Genomic DNA, 17,003 nt, shown 5'->3' on the forward strand with positions numbered 1-17,003 from the left:
GTTAAAAGAGTATGTGTTATTTATTCATTGCATATAGTTGTTCGTTCTTCAGTGTGATGTGTAAAATTATAAATGAATCATACATTTTTCTGTTTTAATATTATTTTTATAAAATCTCTACAATGTGAAATTCTGAGATTTTGAATGACATTACAGTTTCAGGAGATTTATAGGCATCACAGTATACTTTTAATCACATGTGGGTGCATTTACTTTGTTAAATCATATGTGGGTGTGTTCAAATATTAGCATTACTATTTTTTCTCTCTGACCAAGAAGACTTATTCGTTACTGATTTCTGGGTGGTATATTTTTCAATAATTTCCTTGTTCTTTACTTTCAAATAATCACCTGGGATCAACTTGTTATAATCTGTTTGTTAAAAGTGTATGTGTTATTTATTAATTGTTTATAGTTGTTCCTTCTTCAGTGTGATGTGTAAAATTATAAACAAATCACACATTTTTCTGCTTTAATATTATTTTATAGAATCTCTACAACATGAAATTCTGAGATGTTGAATGAAATTACAGTCTCAGGAGATTTAAAGGCTTCACAGTTGTAATGTCCCCTCGTTAGCTCCTTTTGGCAGTGATATGTGAGTTAGTCTATCAGGGAGTCTTGTAGGCTGGCAAGAGTGTTTCAAATCTCAATCAGGGTTACAGTGTTCGGATTTGAAGTTTTTGACAGTGAGGGCACGATTCAGAGGAGTTCCTTAATTGTAGGAGGAGACCCCGACTTCCTAGGAGGTGGAGGTGTCATCTAGCATTGAGGTTATAGGAGACCGTCCCCTGGTTTCAATTTTGGGAGATTTAGAGGTCTTCCTACTTTTTAGGGTTATCTCTATATTTGAGGGAAGAGATTGTCGATTATTTCATGATATCCGACATTAGTCACAGGTGGTGGCAAGTTCAATTTCACCTTCTGATGGTGGTCTGGCTATTATTTGACTCTTGGGGAAATATTTAAATATTTCCCTAAGTTAGTAATTAAATATTTAAATAAGGGTAATTTATTAGCCACACTAGGTTGAAATAAGGAGATTTTTGGCTCTAGTTGGTCAGTTTTGTTGGGGTGTGATAGTCCGTTGGGAAGTGCCAGACCTCTACTATTTGATTTTCAGCTACAGGAGCTTAGGTGATGCTTGATACTTTTACCATGATTGAAATAATGTTTTTTCCTCTATGTTGGACGCCAATAATGGAAATAAACATTATAACCCAAAGTTTCCACTTAAGTCATATTAGGTCATTTTTAGGGTTCAAATGCCTAGTAGGGAGTTATAAGGAGAAGCAAAGGAAGGAAAGATTATCTTTTACATTATTCATCCATCATTTTGGGCGCTTGGCTCTGGTAGAGCATTCCTCCAACTAGGACGCCAACCCTAGGTTGAGAGAGTAAATTGTTTGGGACATAACCCTCAAGCAGCTGTGATTCAGCAGGTCTTCAGTACTATTTTCAGGCAGAAAGCAAGCAGTTTCAGCAATGGCAACCTTCTTATCTGATCTTCAGCAACAGCCACCATCTCAGATCTGATCTTCAGCATTGGTCTGCCTTTTCTGCACACCTAGGCGTTGGAATAAGAACAGATCTGCTCCAGACCTGTAGCTGGCTGCCTATCCATATCTGGCATTGACTGTAGCTAAGGTACTGGGATGCTTTTATTTTTGTAACAATCATTATTGGGTTCATTTGGGTATTCCCAGCTTTCAAGTGCTGTGGTTTTGGATTATTACTATGCTGTTTAAATATTGCTGTTACTAGTAGATATTGTAACACATCTATTTTGAAGAGAAAATATCAAAAATCACACACCAAACTTCTGCACTTCTGTCTACTCTGTAAGAACACTTAAAAATTGCAGGAGAATTCTATTTATTTAAATAAAATTACAGCAGATCAGTGAATTGGTTTGCTAGGGATGTTTCAACAGTATACTTTAATGCTTAGTTATCAATGCGTCTGGGTTTTCGCTTGGTGCGGATGCTGATGCGCGAGGATGCGCTGATGCATTAGGATGCGCGGCGGATGCTTCCAGGAAGTGTCATCCTCGCCTACGGATGTGTGCGGGGTGCTCTAGAGAGCATCTGAATGCATCCCATGAGCGTCTGGCCTTTTCCACCGCCCAGTCACTTAAGTGACTCAAATAACATGTGTTTTAAATAGTTTTTTCCCCCTTCTATTTGCCTTAAAACCCTAAAACGACCCTTAAAGAGGCCATTCAATGCCCATTCTTCCCATTTTGTTTTCAGCTGGGCTCTCTTATCATTTGGTCTCCATTGTGAAATTCTGAAAGCAAGGTCATTGTTTTGAAGAGGATCATTCCTAGGGTGTCTATTGAGCTTCCACAAAGGACAAATAAGCATCTAAGGTAAGCATCCAATCCATTTCATGAGTTTTTTTAGTGATTTTTTTTAGTTCTTGGTGAATTTTTCAAATTTTAGGAGAAATTTTTCAAGAAATTTTGTTTTTTTTTTTTAAAAGAAATGAAGGAGTAAGTTTTTTAAAACATTTCTAAGTTGTTTTTTTCTATTTTCTTATTAGATTTATAGTTGCTATCGTGCAAGAATGGCCACTACTGATAGTCAAAGTTCAGTAGCAGGGCAAGAACGAAGTGATAACTTCAATATTGATGTGGCATGTCCATTATGGAGACACACCACAAGATTATCACAGGTTTCCGGAGGTGGGTCATACATTTGGAGATGCAATATATGTCATAGTAAACCATTCAACAACTCATATTCTCGGGTCAAGGGAAGTAAAGATGGAAAAAGGTTGAGTGATGCACAATTAGCCGAATTCATAAAAGAACAAGAGGTTGCTGATCATTTAGTGAGGAAATAAAAAACAAGTTTTTACAAATTTGCATCTACAAAGAGCAAAGTGAATGTGCCCCTTGATCATGTTGCATCCTGTAAACATCCATTCTTGGAAGTGGCAGAGGATGATGATGAAGTAGAAGTTATTACCTGCAAAAGAGGTCCGTTGGATCAAGCATTCAAAATGGAGGCAAGAGAGATTGCTGATGAAGCAATTGCACGTTGCCTTTAGGCCAATGGTCTTCCTTTCAATTTGGTAAGATCGCCATATTGGAGGGAAATGGTTGCAGCCATCCTTAAAGCACCAGCTGATTACATTAGCCCTGGGTATGAAAAGGTGCGTACTACTCTTTTGCAAAAAGAAAAGATTTTTGTAGACAAAGCTCTTCAACCAATTAGGACATCTTGGAAAACTTTCGGCATAACAATAGTATCTGATGGATGGAAAGACACAAGAAACGGACCATTGATAAATGTGATTGTAACGTCCCCCAAAGGGGCAATGTTTTTGAGGGCTATTGATTGTGAAGGACAAGTTAAGGATTCACAATTCATTTCTAGAATTCTCATTGAGGCAATAGAGATGATGGGTAGTGAGAATGTGGTCCAGGTGGTCACAGATAATGCCACAAATTGTAGGGGTGCAGGTGCTTTGGTTGAGTCTCGATAGGACCATATTTTTTGGACGCCATGCACCGTACACTCTCTCAACTTGGTCATGCAACAAATTGGCACCCAAATAGATTGGGTGAAGCAAATATACCAAGAGGGAGAGGAGATACAAATGTTTGTGACAAACCACCACATGTCACAATCTATATTCAGATTATTCTCCAAGTTGGAGTTGTTGAAGGTAGATTTAAAATTGTAATTAATTAGTTCCATTTATTTATTTATTTTGAATAAGTTTTATATTCATGTTCAATATCAAATTTCTTGTTTATAACTTTGTTTTATATTTGATGTCATATTGTCAACTTGCTTATAGGTAGCTGAGACTAGATTTGCATCTCATACTATTGTTCTGAAATGACTCCTCCAGGTGAAATCAGCATTGAGCCAAATGGTTATTTGTAACCAATGGGCTATATGGAAGGCTTCAAATTTAGAGAGAGCCTTGAAGGTCAGGGGTATGATCTTGGATGAGCACTGGTGGGCTCATGTGCAATTTGTGTTGGATTTCATTGAGCCTATCATGACTATGCTACGCTTTGCCGATATAGATGCACCTTGCTTGGGGGATGTGTACGATGGCATGGACACCATGGTAGAAAAGGTAAAGCTTTCCATACAAGCACATGAGACTAACCCCATAGAATGTGAAGCCTTGTGCAAAAAGGTGGAGGATATCATTCATCATTGTTGGGAGAGGATGACTACCCCATTGCACCTCCTTGCATATGCCTTAGCTCCAAGGTACTATAGCCAGGAAATACTTGCTATGCCGGATACAATTGCACCATATGCGGATGAAGAAGTTGCTACTGGGTGCTACATTGCATTTGCAAGACTCTTCCCGGATGAAGAAATGCATAGAAAGGTGAGGCAAGAATTTGGCTTATTTGCTTCAGGATCAAAACTTACTCCATATACAATAAAGGACCAAAATGACATGGGAGGTATCACATGGTGGTACATGTATGGTCAACCATTCAAGCATCTACAACCTCTTGCAATCAAGATCCTCTCATAAGTAAGTTTTCATTTATTTATTTATTTCTAGCAATTGTATTCTACACTTTAGTGTTTAACATTTTCTAATTTGTTTTAAAAATGTTATGATCACTATTCATGTTGCAAGTTCTTCTGCTGCTGAATGGAATTGGAGTACATACTCCTATATCCATTTAGTGAAGCGCAACCGGTTGGGCTCAAAGAAAGTTGAGGACTTGGTTTATATACATACCAACTTGCATCTTTTGTCACGTAAGGAGGATGGATACAAGGAAGCGTCAACCAAGCTTTGGGATGTAGCCCCTGAATGTGCAGACTTGGATGCACCACTTCAGGATCTTACGGTGATGATGGATGATGATGTTGATAACATCATAGCACGTGCATCTAGCACAATTGGAACCATGCATGGTTCAAATGAATTTGCAAGTGTTGCAGTAGGAGGAGATGATGAGAATGTGGATTTTTTTGAGAATCCTTATGATTCTGAATGATTGAATGTGATTTGTGAATCTTGAGCATTGACTCTTGATTGATCAACATTGAAGTTTTACTATGTTTAAATTTTATAATTCAAACTGCATTGGAATCTTGATGTTTTGATTACTATTATAACATATTTCAATTTGATTATGATAAATTTGAATGATTCAATGAATGGTTTATTATTGTATATTTGATATTTCTTGTATTTCTTTGCATACATGTTATAAATTATAGTTGACAACTTTACATAAATATATATGTATTAATATTATATATATATATTTAAAAATATATTTACTTGTGTACGGACGCACCCAAACACATCCAAAATCCCCTAGAAAAAAAAATCCACGCATCCACACATCAGCACCCCGCACCTGCATCAGCATCAGAACCAGAATCGGTAACTTAGCTTTAATGTTGCTTCGTCTCTTACTCTTAATTTACAAGGTTATTTAGATAGAGACAAAAAAAAAATTCTGAAGATCAGACAATTTTTATTTATGGACCTTCAATGTTCTTGGTGATGTTACAACAAAGATTCACACATGGCCGTCTCATCAATTCTCAGAATCATTAGAATATGGATTGAGTTTTAGTAAATTTTCAATTTATGTTTTTCTATGTAAATTTGCTTCTCATGGTTTTTAATATTTAGGATTTTTAGGAGATTTTTTTAGATCGGTCTAACATTTTTGGGAGATTTTTGATTATGCATTTGATGATGGGAATATGCATAACACGATTGTCTAGTGATATGGTAAAGAAATATAACTTTAGACCTATATTAGTTAGTTGTTAGGTGATTTGTTGAAACACACTTATATTTGTTCAAGGAATAAGTCAATTGTATGAACTCATGGAGTGTGCTTTCTATTTTATAGGATCACCAACAACTATATATGTCTATATAATTCCTCTTCACATGCAAAATAAATACGTGTAATGATAATGCTAATCCATTATTTATTAAATTATTTGTTAGGCTCTTATTATAATTTCTTTGCAAATGACCATTGCAACTTCATTTTAAAAATGTTTCCTTCGCTCATTTGCTCTTGGGCTCTTTTGTTTTGTGTCTTTGTGTCATTAAAACCTTCTACCACTTGATGCCCTTGGGAGTCTCAACTTGTTATTGATTTAATGATAATCCTTTTCCTCATCTTCCTACACTCTTTATTTCTTCTTTATTAGGATATTGGTTTGTATTTTGTATCATACTTTTTAAATATTTTCTCTGCTCCATTTCAATGATGGATCGTGGATTATGATCCAAAGTGGTGTTGAAAAAAACAACTGGGTTTTTGTCTGGAAGTTCTTAACTCATTACAAATGACTGGACAAATGATGTCTTTTTCTCCAATACGGTATTAGAACTGAGGAGAAAGTCTGTGAGGACTAGCAAATAAATACTTTTGTTGTTTGGAATTGTCCAAGAGGAAATGTGGCATACAAAAAAGGATAGAGAAGTGTTAAACTTTATTTTCATATCTATACTTTTATCTACAAGGGGCATTTTTGTTCTGTAGTCTGTAGGACCACCAAGATGAAAGAGATGTGCGATGTGAATTGGTAGTGCAGAGAGAGACAAAATAAGGATTCACTTATCTGTAGGCTTCTGGAGGAATAAGTATTGTTACCTTTTCTGAATGTTTCCATTATGATTTAGAATTTGAAGTTAACTGTTATATAGTGTATGTCTTTTAAACTGTAATACAAAGGAGGCGTTGCTGGCAAGAGGAGCTGCTCTTGAAAGTGGTGCCCAGGATCCTGTAGGCACAGGGATGTGCAGCATTAGAGAACACATTTGGCTTGTATGAAAGTGACTGGATTGATGAGGCTGCAGGGATGCCCAATTTGTTAAAAACTTATTTGCTGTTACTTGAAATTCTACTGTGTTAATATGACTACTACCTAGTGACATGTTTTGTTTGTGTCTTGCAATGGGAGCAGTTAAAAAGGTCATTTACTGATATTTCCATTTTGGGAATTAAACATTAGACGATGAAGAAGAATGATATTTAAGTTTTTATTACAACTTTTTACTTGATGTGAAATTAGGGTTAATATGTTATTTTTCTTAAATTTTAAAAGATGAAAAATCTAAACTTATGATGAAAATTTTGGGTTAGGGAGTGAAATAACTCATTTTAATTTGGTTGGATGATTTTGCTGAAAGTTGGCCGGTAGGCTTGGAATATCATTGCTAAACATTCTTCCCAGTGATTTTGTTCGAACTCCTATATATCTTTTTGGATTTAATTATTAAGTAAAAAATTGCTTAATGTTCACTTGCTCAAAAATGTCGCAGGAGCATCCAGTTCACAAATGATACTGCTTACCCAAATATATGGTTGTTCTGATATTTGTTCTATTTTCTCCATATGTTTCAGGATTTTTTTTTATGTTTTAGGTGGGTTAATCTTGCCGTGGGTGAACGTGGAGTTTACATGAGTAATGCTAGACTTCTCAAATTGTTCTCTGCCAAGGCCCACCAAATATCCCCTTGAATTTTGGGGTGAAATAAATTAAATTTTCATTTTGCGTTGCAGCTTCATCTACTGAGGCACACACCCTATCGTCTCTTGTGGGCTGGATAGAACTCCTTTCAGAGCTTTGAACCTGTGTTTCCTTCAGTTCTGAACATTTGTGTGAAGAACCATTGTTTCTGGGAGTTCGTCTCTGACTTTTTTTTCCTGCTGGTGGTTCTTGCCTGTTACTACTTTCTGGGTGAGTGAAAATTTAATTGCTGACAGATATTTCATGCCCCTATTTGTGCCAGAGACAGTGTGATGCCTCCCTAGCTGTCCATTTCTGATCATATTGCGCTATTTTAAGCTGGCAATCACCTTTCTTTGTTGAGAACTCATTTTAAGAGTAGGGTCCTGGTTTATTTCTTGGTCTGACAGCCTTTATGATAAGCGTTCCAGTACCATAGAATCTTGATGGTGCCTCTGTAACTGGCAATTTTGAGATGCTATGGTCTTTAACAATGCCCATTATCTTTGACTAGCAGCTGTCTCCTATTTCCGGCAGATTTGATCCTATCAAAATGCAAGCAAAACATCTGTTAAGAGAGAAGGAATGGCTGGGGAACAAATAATAGGTACAAATATGTAGGCAGGCAGGGGAACTTTGATTTTCTCTAGCCCTCCTTGATACTTGATGTTATGAACAAGCCAAATTAAGATGGACCGATAAGAGAAAGGTAAGAAGGTAAGATGACTTTTTGAAGGCAGGGATTATTTCTGTGGGCTGACCTAAAAATTCTAGCCATTGGGAGGTACAAAAATTCAGAATTAAGTTGGAAAGTTTCTATTTTTGGATTGTGTGTCTGTGACAGGAGTAGGTAATCTGATTCTGATAACAGAGATTGTGTTAACGGCTACTGCTTCCATAGGACATTTTCGAAATGGCTGTAAGTTCTTGTCTGATTTGTCTCGTGGCTGTAGCTTGTAAGTAATCATGTGACAGTAGCTGGTACAATCAGCCGCTCTTCACTGGAATCCTATTTGTAGACTGCTACAAAATATTTTAATGAAAATTTTCTGTTTGCATTAAATCATATTTTTAAACATCTCCTTGAAGTGTTATATTATGGCCATTTAGGTCTGTTAAAACAATTTGTTTAATATTGCCATTGTATAGATCATTGTTCAAAAAAGTTATGCGACTTTGCATAACTCAGCATAATTTGCTAACATAAAACAGCATATACTTACAAAATAATCTTTAAAAATTGCAGAAAAGTAATTTTACAGGACTGATAGATCAGTTTTCGGTTCATTCATAGTTCGAAAGAAATTTAATATGAGTCATAGAGGCATGATCATTTTTTTTGTATTGTAGATAGTTTTCATTGGTTCATAGATCAAAAGAAGTTTAGTACAAGTCATGGAGTTGCAATCAAAATATTTTAGATCACAGATCTATTTTAATATTTTACAAATATCTTCTACAGGTAGAACTATAAGTTTCTCTGTGTGCTCTCGAAGTGGATGATATTGTTACCAAGTAAGAAAGAATATATACCTCAGATGTATCATTGTTAGATGCATCGAATAAAATCCCAATGAATGCTTGGGTGTTGCCTCCCACCTTCTTTTGTGCCACCATAATTGTCGCTTTTCTATTACTTTTAGCCGACTCTTCCTCAAAAAAGAGGGGCCTCGATCCAAACATGGATCTATGTCATCAAGCGTAATGGCATTGGGTTGAAGTCTTCACTCCATTTTTTGGTATGTAAATGAGGAGCGTGCTGCTTAAAATGAATTTGAACTAGGCATTTTTGAGTCTGATCCATGAAAGTGTTGTAGTCCCTCTTGGATCTGGTCAATGGTCTCATATGGAGTACCGCCAGGGTTTTTGCCCCCATCTTTCAACCATCAAACTCTCACCAAAAGTTTTGACATCTAAAATTTTTTTCTTGCTATCTACCAACCATACAATGCTCATGAAAGACTTTGGCACCTCAAATGATCTTCTCTGCATCTATCTAAACTAAAATCTTCAATAAATACTTTGATACACAAAATAAAGTAATATATCCAATAAAACCTGTTGTTAAATCACCTAAAAAGAGTAAACTAAAATTATAAAGTCTTATTTCAAGTGACATTGAAATCAGTATAATCTATTTTGTAAGTTACCTTGAGGAACTTGCCATCTTGTTTGTGGAAACCTCTTAAAATTGGTCTTGGCTACCATCTCACCATGGTCTTTCTAGATTAAGCAGATTCTGTCATAGTCATTAGAAACGTTGCTTAAGAGTTGGTAGTGAAGCTTATTACGATAATAGATAGTTTCTATTATCTCTGTTTAGTATCTAATGGTTATCTAATGTAATCTTCTGTAAATATTAGAATGTTTCTAATATTTAGTTAGTTGTAGTTATCTGTTAGCTTTCTTTTAGCTAGAATAAAATATTTTTATTCTTTACGATCGTTTTCTAAGGAAACATTGCTTAATTCTATTGTATATAGACCTCTCGATCTCTGTTAATAACAAGCAAATATTTTCCAATTACTTCGTAATATGGTATCAGAGCCAATACTCTTAAATTTTTTTGAAAATAATTATAATTTATTGGTTGAAATTATCTGCCTTCTATTTTCAAATTATTTACATGCATATTTGCTTGCAACTCTCTCTATAATCTGACTAGGTTTTTGTTCAGAGAGATGTGAATCCGCCGACTTCTGGTTTGGTTTTGCAACCCATTTCTGTCCAAATCCATCTATTTTTTCTGCACATTTCTGCCATTTCTTGTGGTTTTTTTGCAGCAGAGTCGTTTTCTATGTTACTCGGAAACGGGTTTCCTGCCCTAAGCCTTGAGTTTCGGAAACCGTCCCTGTTTTGGGGACTTGGGGACGGTTGGAAACATTTCCAAGCCATCCCCACCCAAGCAAAAAAATCGGAAACCCGTCCCCGAAAATTCGGAAACGGTCAATGCGTTTCCAGATGGTGTTGACCGTCCTCGGGACTCCGTAGCTGTTTCCTATCCGTCCTGGGGACTGCTTGAAGTTTCCAATTTTAAAATAAAATTCAACTTAAAAAAACCATTACTAGTGATATGCAATTTTTTATGGTTTTCCCCTGGGGTCTAATAGAGAAAATATTAGATCACACTCTACCTAGTTGTTGTTCATGATTAGTTAAATATTTAGAAACATAACAATAATCCAAGTTTAGAAACAAACAATAATCTTAGTATCTGCCCAGAAAATTTCACTATTAAATTGTTAATATACAATACTTTTATTGTTTTCCCAAGGGTACAATAGAGAAAACATTTCACACTCTACTTTACGTAGCTATTATTCATGATTAGCTAAATATTTTATGCTAAAGTTTCATCTTTAGTGTAATATCTTCAAATAGGGATGCTAGGAAAAGATAACAAATATTATAAACTAGGGCACAAACATTCTGAATATTTATTTGCATTCAAATACGTCAATTACAACTCAGATATTATGTCAGAATCAGATCTGAGTTTATCAACTAAAGACAGTTTTTTAGATTATATTATGAGTTTAGAAACATACAATAATCTTAATATCTGCCCTGGAAATTTCAGTCTTGATATACAACCTTTCTTACTATTTCTGAGATAAAATAGAGATGGATATGAAGATTTTGATACTCGATTTGCCCAGAAGTCTGCTGTCCAAAAAACATAAATATAGAGTTTACACATATCAAACATGCAAAGTCGTCCTTGAAATGATGGCCAAGTTATAATGGCCCAAAATAAAGGTTTCAAATCCTAGTGCAATTAATTACAAAGGTGCTGAAATGCAACACCAAATTAAGTTGCTCAGGTCAGCTATAAAATCGGCTAGCTAAAAATGTCTTTCAACAATATATGTATATATATATATAGCTGTCCCCTACCGTCCCCTATTTCAGCAAAAAAAAAAACCGTCCCGGAAACCCGTTTCCTTGTCACCCCGTCCCCTCATCCCAGAAACTTGGGGTAACATAGGTCGTTTTTGTTCAAAACCCTAATTTTCGGGTTTGGAAAAAAAATTTGATTCTAGATTCTTGGTGGGTTTTCCAAGAGCTCATCTGGGTTGTCAAATTTTTCTGGGTGCATCGATTTTTGAGCCAACTGATCTAGAAACCGACAACATATTCTTTCTGGGTTTTTTGAACTCTCTTTTGGGGCACTTTCAAATTTTTTGGATCTACTTTTTGAGAGTTGTATGTACTTGCATGTTGTTTGCATGTGTTGCTTTACCATGCAAAGTCTCGTGTTTTGCCTCCCTTTAAAATTTTGGTGGGTTTTCATAATTTTTTTCTTCAAAATTTTTTTTTGATGGATTTTCATATTTTTTCCCTAATTTTTTTTCTTATGGGTTTTTATAAATTTACCCTTAAATTTTTTTGATTCTATAATTTGCAAAGTTGTGTGGGATTCCTTTGTAGGTTTGTAATTTTTTCCTAAAAAATCATCTGTTGGATTTTAATGTTTTTGCAAAAAAAAAAAATGAGGCTTTGTAATGTTGGGTTTTGATTGATTTTTCACCTCAAAAATCATGTTGGGTTTTGATTGTTTTTTCACCTCAAAAATCATGTTGGTTTTTGATTGATTTTTCACCACAAAAATCAAGTTGGGTTTTGATTGATTTTTCACCTCAAAAAATATGACTTTTTGCTGTTTGTTTTGGTGCATTATGCTCATTTGCAAAGTTTTGGAGCATTATCCAAAGTACCATCAACACTCTTCTCAGCAGACATCCACTGCTCTAGATTCAAAAGGCTCCCGGATGAAGAGTGTTCAATACAACTAATACAACTATTGCCACAGGTTTGGGCACACGAAGGCTGAATATCGGACGTGTTTAGCTGCCCTCTCTAAGCAACATGGTTCGTAGGCCACAACAAATAGTGTGGAGCACCTTGAGCAGAGAGAATTTGCCTTTTACACTTTTTGACAGCTTCGTGCTCTAGATAGATTAACCATTAAGGGCGGGTATTATGATAATAGATAGTTTCCATTATCTCTGTTTATTATCTAATGGTTATCTAATATAATCTTTTGTACATATTAGAATGTTTCTAATATTTAGTTAGCTATAGTTATCTATTAGCTTTCTTCAGCTTTCTTTTAGCTAGAATAGAATATTTCTATTCTTTACGATCATTTCCTAAGGAAACATCGCTTTATTCTTTTGTATATATAGACCTCTCACTCTCTTTTAATAACAAGCAAATATTTTCTAATTACTTCATAATGAAGCTGCAATATCCTGCAAAAAGATAAAATTGGTGGCAAATTGTGTGTTATTGTGCCACACTTGCTCTTTATTGTTGTTGTACTCTCTCATAGATTCAACACATAAATGGAGGTTGAAGATTTGTTTTGGTATGTTTCATATGTGCCAACCGTGACCAAGAACCATAAATACTCCCAAGAAGTAAATCAATGTAGTGAGTGGCACGAGGGCTCGAAAAGAGAGGAGGGTGCCTTGCCTCTAGTTGCCTACTACCTGCCACATGTTGTATTGCCATCAAAACTTAAGCAACATTTGCTCACCACTTCCATCACTGTCTCATGCATCAGCTGTCTTCAAGATTATTGATTAATCACTTGAAGCCAGATGAGAGTTAATAATGGTATAATTCATGTCATCCAAATACCCATAAGTGAGAGTAGTGCTGTTCTTTCTTTGCCAAACCTTCTTTTGTTCGTCAAGCAATACGTTTGTTTGTCTAATATTATCATTCATCAATTGTCCACTCAAATCATAAAAGAGGTTAGTGACTTAAACCCTTTCCTTGCTATTTCAATGTAGTGACAACCAACTCCCATAAGAGCTGCTACCAACATTGGAGGTTATTTTTTTGAAGTATAACATATTGGTGATTGTCAATCTTTTGTCATTGTACTTATCTCAGCTTCACATAACACTTTAGGGAACGTTGAACTCTAGGAGTGTTGTGGAACAAAAATACGATGAATATATAAGCATGTTGCTGCTGACCAACTAGACCTACCTAATTTTAAAGAGTTCTTTATCTGTTGGACAATTCAAGAGCTCATTGCTTTGGTGTTAGAAGAATATGATTTTATCAAATGGTAAGAAAAGCAAGAATAATTCTTCCAAATACTACTAAAAAGCCTTTTTTAATTAACTCCTATCATCCCAATATCCATTGATATATCAATATTAAAAGTCTGTTAGTGTGGCGAATAAATACTAGTGAGAGGCTAGTAAGATAGGTTTACATAAATATTATACAAATATATTTTATTTAGTTTTGTTGGGTGTTTTTTGCAAAGTCAATTTAGATTAGGTTTGGTCTAGGAATAGATGGGATTAGATGTAGCATGCTTCATATTCTATAGGATCACAAGTAACTAATATAGTAGTTGATGCTTGATGGAATAGGCTCATAACCAGATGAAGGTTGTATGTGGCAAATTTCTTTTAAGGAACATATTTGTTGAACTCTAGTTATATTCCTATTTTGATTTTCTAGATAGGACTTGAGCTATATGAGCTACTATAAGCAAGTTGATTGGGTATCTTTGCCAATGATATGCATGTTAGAGTCCTTAGTTATTAGTTTGATAATACCTATCATAAACCTGAAATATGTACATGCCAAAGTGGAATCTTTATTAATCAAGGAAAGAGTCCACAATAATAATGTCATACATGTCCCATCAAAATAAATAAATAAATAATGTCATACACGATCTTACAAAATCCCACATGTAGACTATCATCCCTTGGAAATGTATCTTCTCCCATGGTTTGTAACATCTTGTAGTGATTTTTTGAAGAGCAAAATACACAAGGAACTTCTTTGGGGGAGAGATCGTGCAAGTCCTAAGTTTCTAGTTCAGCCCTTAGACCTATTGGTATGGGTTCAATCTGGTCCAAATAATGGTCCAAGTTTTGATACATAGGGTGGTTGCTTAGGATTTTTGGCAAATGTGAGCTGTATTTGACATCAAACGATTTGTGGGATCAGTCTGTCCTTTTCTTTTTCTTACTAGACTTTTTACCTTGACTTCATGCCTAAAAATGCCACCCACCCCCTTCTGCAAATCCTAAAGTGTGGGTCTCGTAATATATTAAAAACATCAAGTTAATACTCTTTATTGTGGCTGCAAAACAAGACTATATTTGTTCTTGTTGAACTTTCATTCTTGCTTAAAATTATACAGATAGGGTTAAAGATTGGTTGTTGAAGGTTCCAAACAATTCCTATGTGATTGCAAGAACACAATGTTGCCAAGGAGATCATAGAGTCAGCTTTTGTTGGAGTTGATGATTGAATTGGTACACCTTATATCATAAGCGAGAGGTATTTAATTTATTATGAAGCCTACGTTTTAATTAGTTGCAAAAATTACATTAAATCCAATTTGCAATGAAACATTTGTTATGAATACAAGATTCAAACCCTAGATGAGGGTATAACTTAATCATGAGCTGTATTAGTCCTATGACATGAGACCAAAAAATCACATAATAGAAGTCCCAAGTGTGCTAGTGTGAATAGGTTCTCATAAGAAAAAAAAAAGGTGCAACTTAGGAAGTATGATCTAGTGCAAAGATGCACAATGATGAATGATGGATACATGAACAGGTCTTGGCTATAAGAATTTTTAAAATACCCATATACAAACAAATAAATGTCTCATAATCAAAGAAATGACAAAACCTCGTAGTTAAAAACTCTGCTCTAAAAGCGAAAACAAAACAAAACAATAAATACATGTGATGGAAGGAAGGGGGATTCAATGGTTGCCTCTACTACAAATTTATCATATAAATGCCCCATAGGAGAGGAAAAGTGAGGCTATGCGTTCCTCCAACAAAAAAGTAGCTCTTATGCCAATGATTAGAGTTTGAAGAAAGGGAACAATCCATTGCCTCCAAACAACATTCCTCTTGATAAAAAGAAATAGGTCCATTAGTAATTGTATAAGCCATTCCTAAAATTTGGATGAGTAGGGATCCAAATCCAAATGCATGCCTTTGAATGCATCTTTGGTGACCTCATGCTGGAAAAAGTGATCTCCAAATTTGGATTTAAATGGTGACCAAGAGATGGAGAACTAGGATAGGAAAGAATCTAAACTTTTCTTGGAAACATTGTGTATATGATGACATCAATTTCCTGCTAATGCAAATGCTCTAATGTGTACTCAAAATCTGAAATGTGAGTCTCTACAAACATAGGTGATATTTGTGATAGATAGTAATCATAGTGAGTTGTATCTAGAAGATGATGAATGTCTTGTTGCACTAGATCAATTGGAGCCTTGGTTGGAGTTATACCAGTCTCATTAGGAACAATAAGAAATGGAGATGCGATCTTGATAGGAGCAAGAGGAGACTTTTTGGTGTAACATAAACATGCAAGGCCCACAATATGTTCAAGCATCTCTAAAGTATCATCGACATAGGATATATAATTTTCATGGTCAAGGGAGTGAAACAATGTGTAGTGAGATGGTTTGAGAATGGAAAGATGTGGATTTCCAGAGATCTCCCAAGATATAGCACAAAGTGTTATGATCAAAACTAGAACAGATCAATCTTACGACATGATCAATATGAAATTGCCATTCTGGTCTTTATTTATGAGTTCGTAGAATAAGACAAAAGATTAAGTTACTTGAGATGCATCACTATGTTGCTTTGCCAAGACTCATAATAATCTTTAGTCAACAATGAATTGAAAAAACCACGTTATTCTCAAATAATTAAATTAGAGACCAATATTATCCACCATATCGGTCAAAAGGTAAAATGATGTCAACTCATGAAAACATCAACTTTTTTAGGTGTCAAAATGTTCAATTAATCAACTATAATGCAAAATTTGTATAGAGATTCCTTGGGGTAGATTCTAGTAAACAAAATATGGACCATTGCAAGGAGCTTGTCAATAGATTCCCAACACAAGAATTGTGGAAATAATGGAAATGTGCAAAATGATGTGAAATCAAAAACTAAAAATGATGGTTGGCCTTCAAGTAGCAATAAAGCTAATGAGTTTTGAAAAACAACAACATAATTGAAGTTCTTGAAACCAGATTTTTGATGAGTGTTTGTTTGCAAACCTTTGAGTATGTATGCCCAAGATATACCTAATTTTGTAGAATAGGTTGTTAGGTTTCAGAATACAAATTCAAGACCTGAAATGTTGAAACTAGGTATTTGATGAGTGTTTGTTTGCAAACCTTTGAGTATGTATGCCCAAGATATACCTAATTTTGTAGAATAGGTTGTTAGGTTTTAGAGTACAAATTTAGGCCCTAAAATATTCCCTTGGTCACTCATGTGACTAGTGGCTAGGTGGCAAGCTCATTGGTTATCAGTGTGATTATAGGCTTGGTTTGAGAGGCTTTGGGGACCTTGGCAACAATGGCTACAAGTGGGCAAAAGGACAAGTTGTGGCTACTTGGGCATGGCTTGTGGGAGGTTTCAAATATGCACCATCAGCTTTTTGAGAAAGAAGATAGATTCTTTCTAGGTTGTTGGAAAATCCTTA

The 17,003-nt window shown here is 35.2% G+C and overlaps 1 protein-coding gene across 4 annotated transcripts in view; it reads left to right on the forward strand.

Moving 5' to 3' along the window:
- LOC149563896 (uncharacterized) overlaps positions 1-17,003 on the forward strand; it is an 84,899-nt gene that overhangs the window by 50,290 nt on the left and 17,606 nt on the right. The window lies entirely within an intron of this gene.

This window comes from Cupressus sempervirens, chromosome 4 (genome assembly GCF_028749045.1).
Source record: "Cupressus sempervirens isolate cs-2001-9-10 chromosome 4, ASM2874904v1, whole genome shotgun sequence".
Classification (NCBI taxonomy): Eukaryota; Viridiplantae; Streptophyta; class Pinopsida; order Cupressales; family Cupressaceae; genus Cupressus; species Cupressus sempervirens.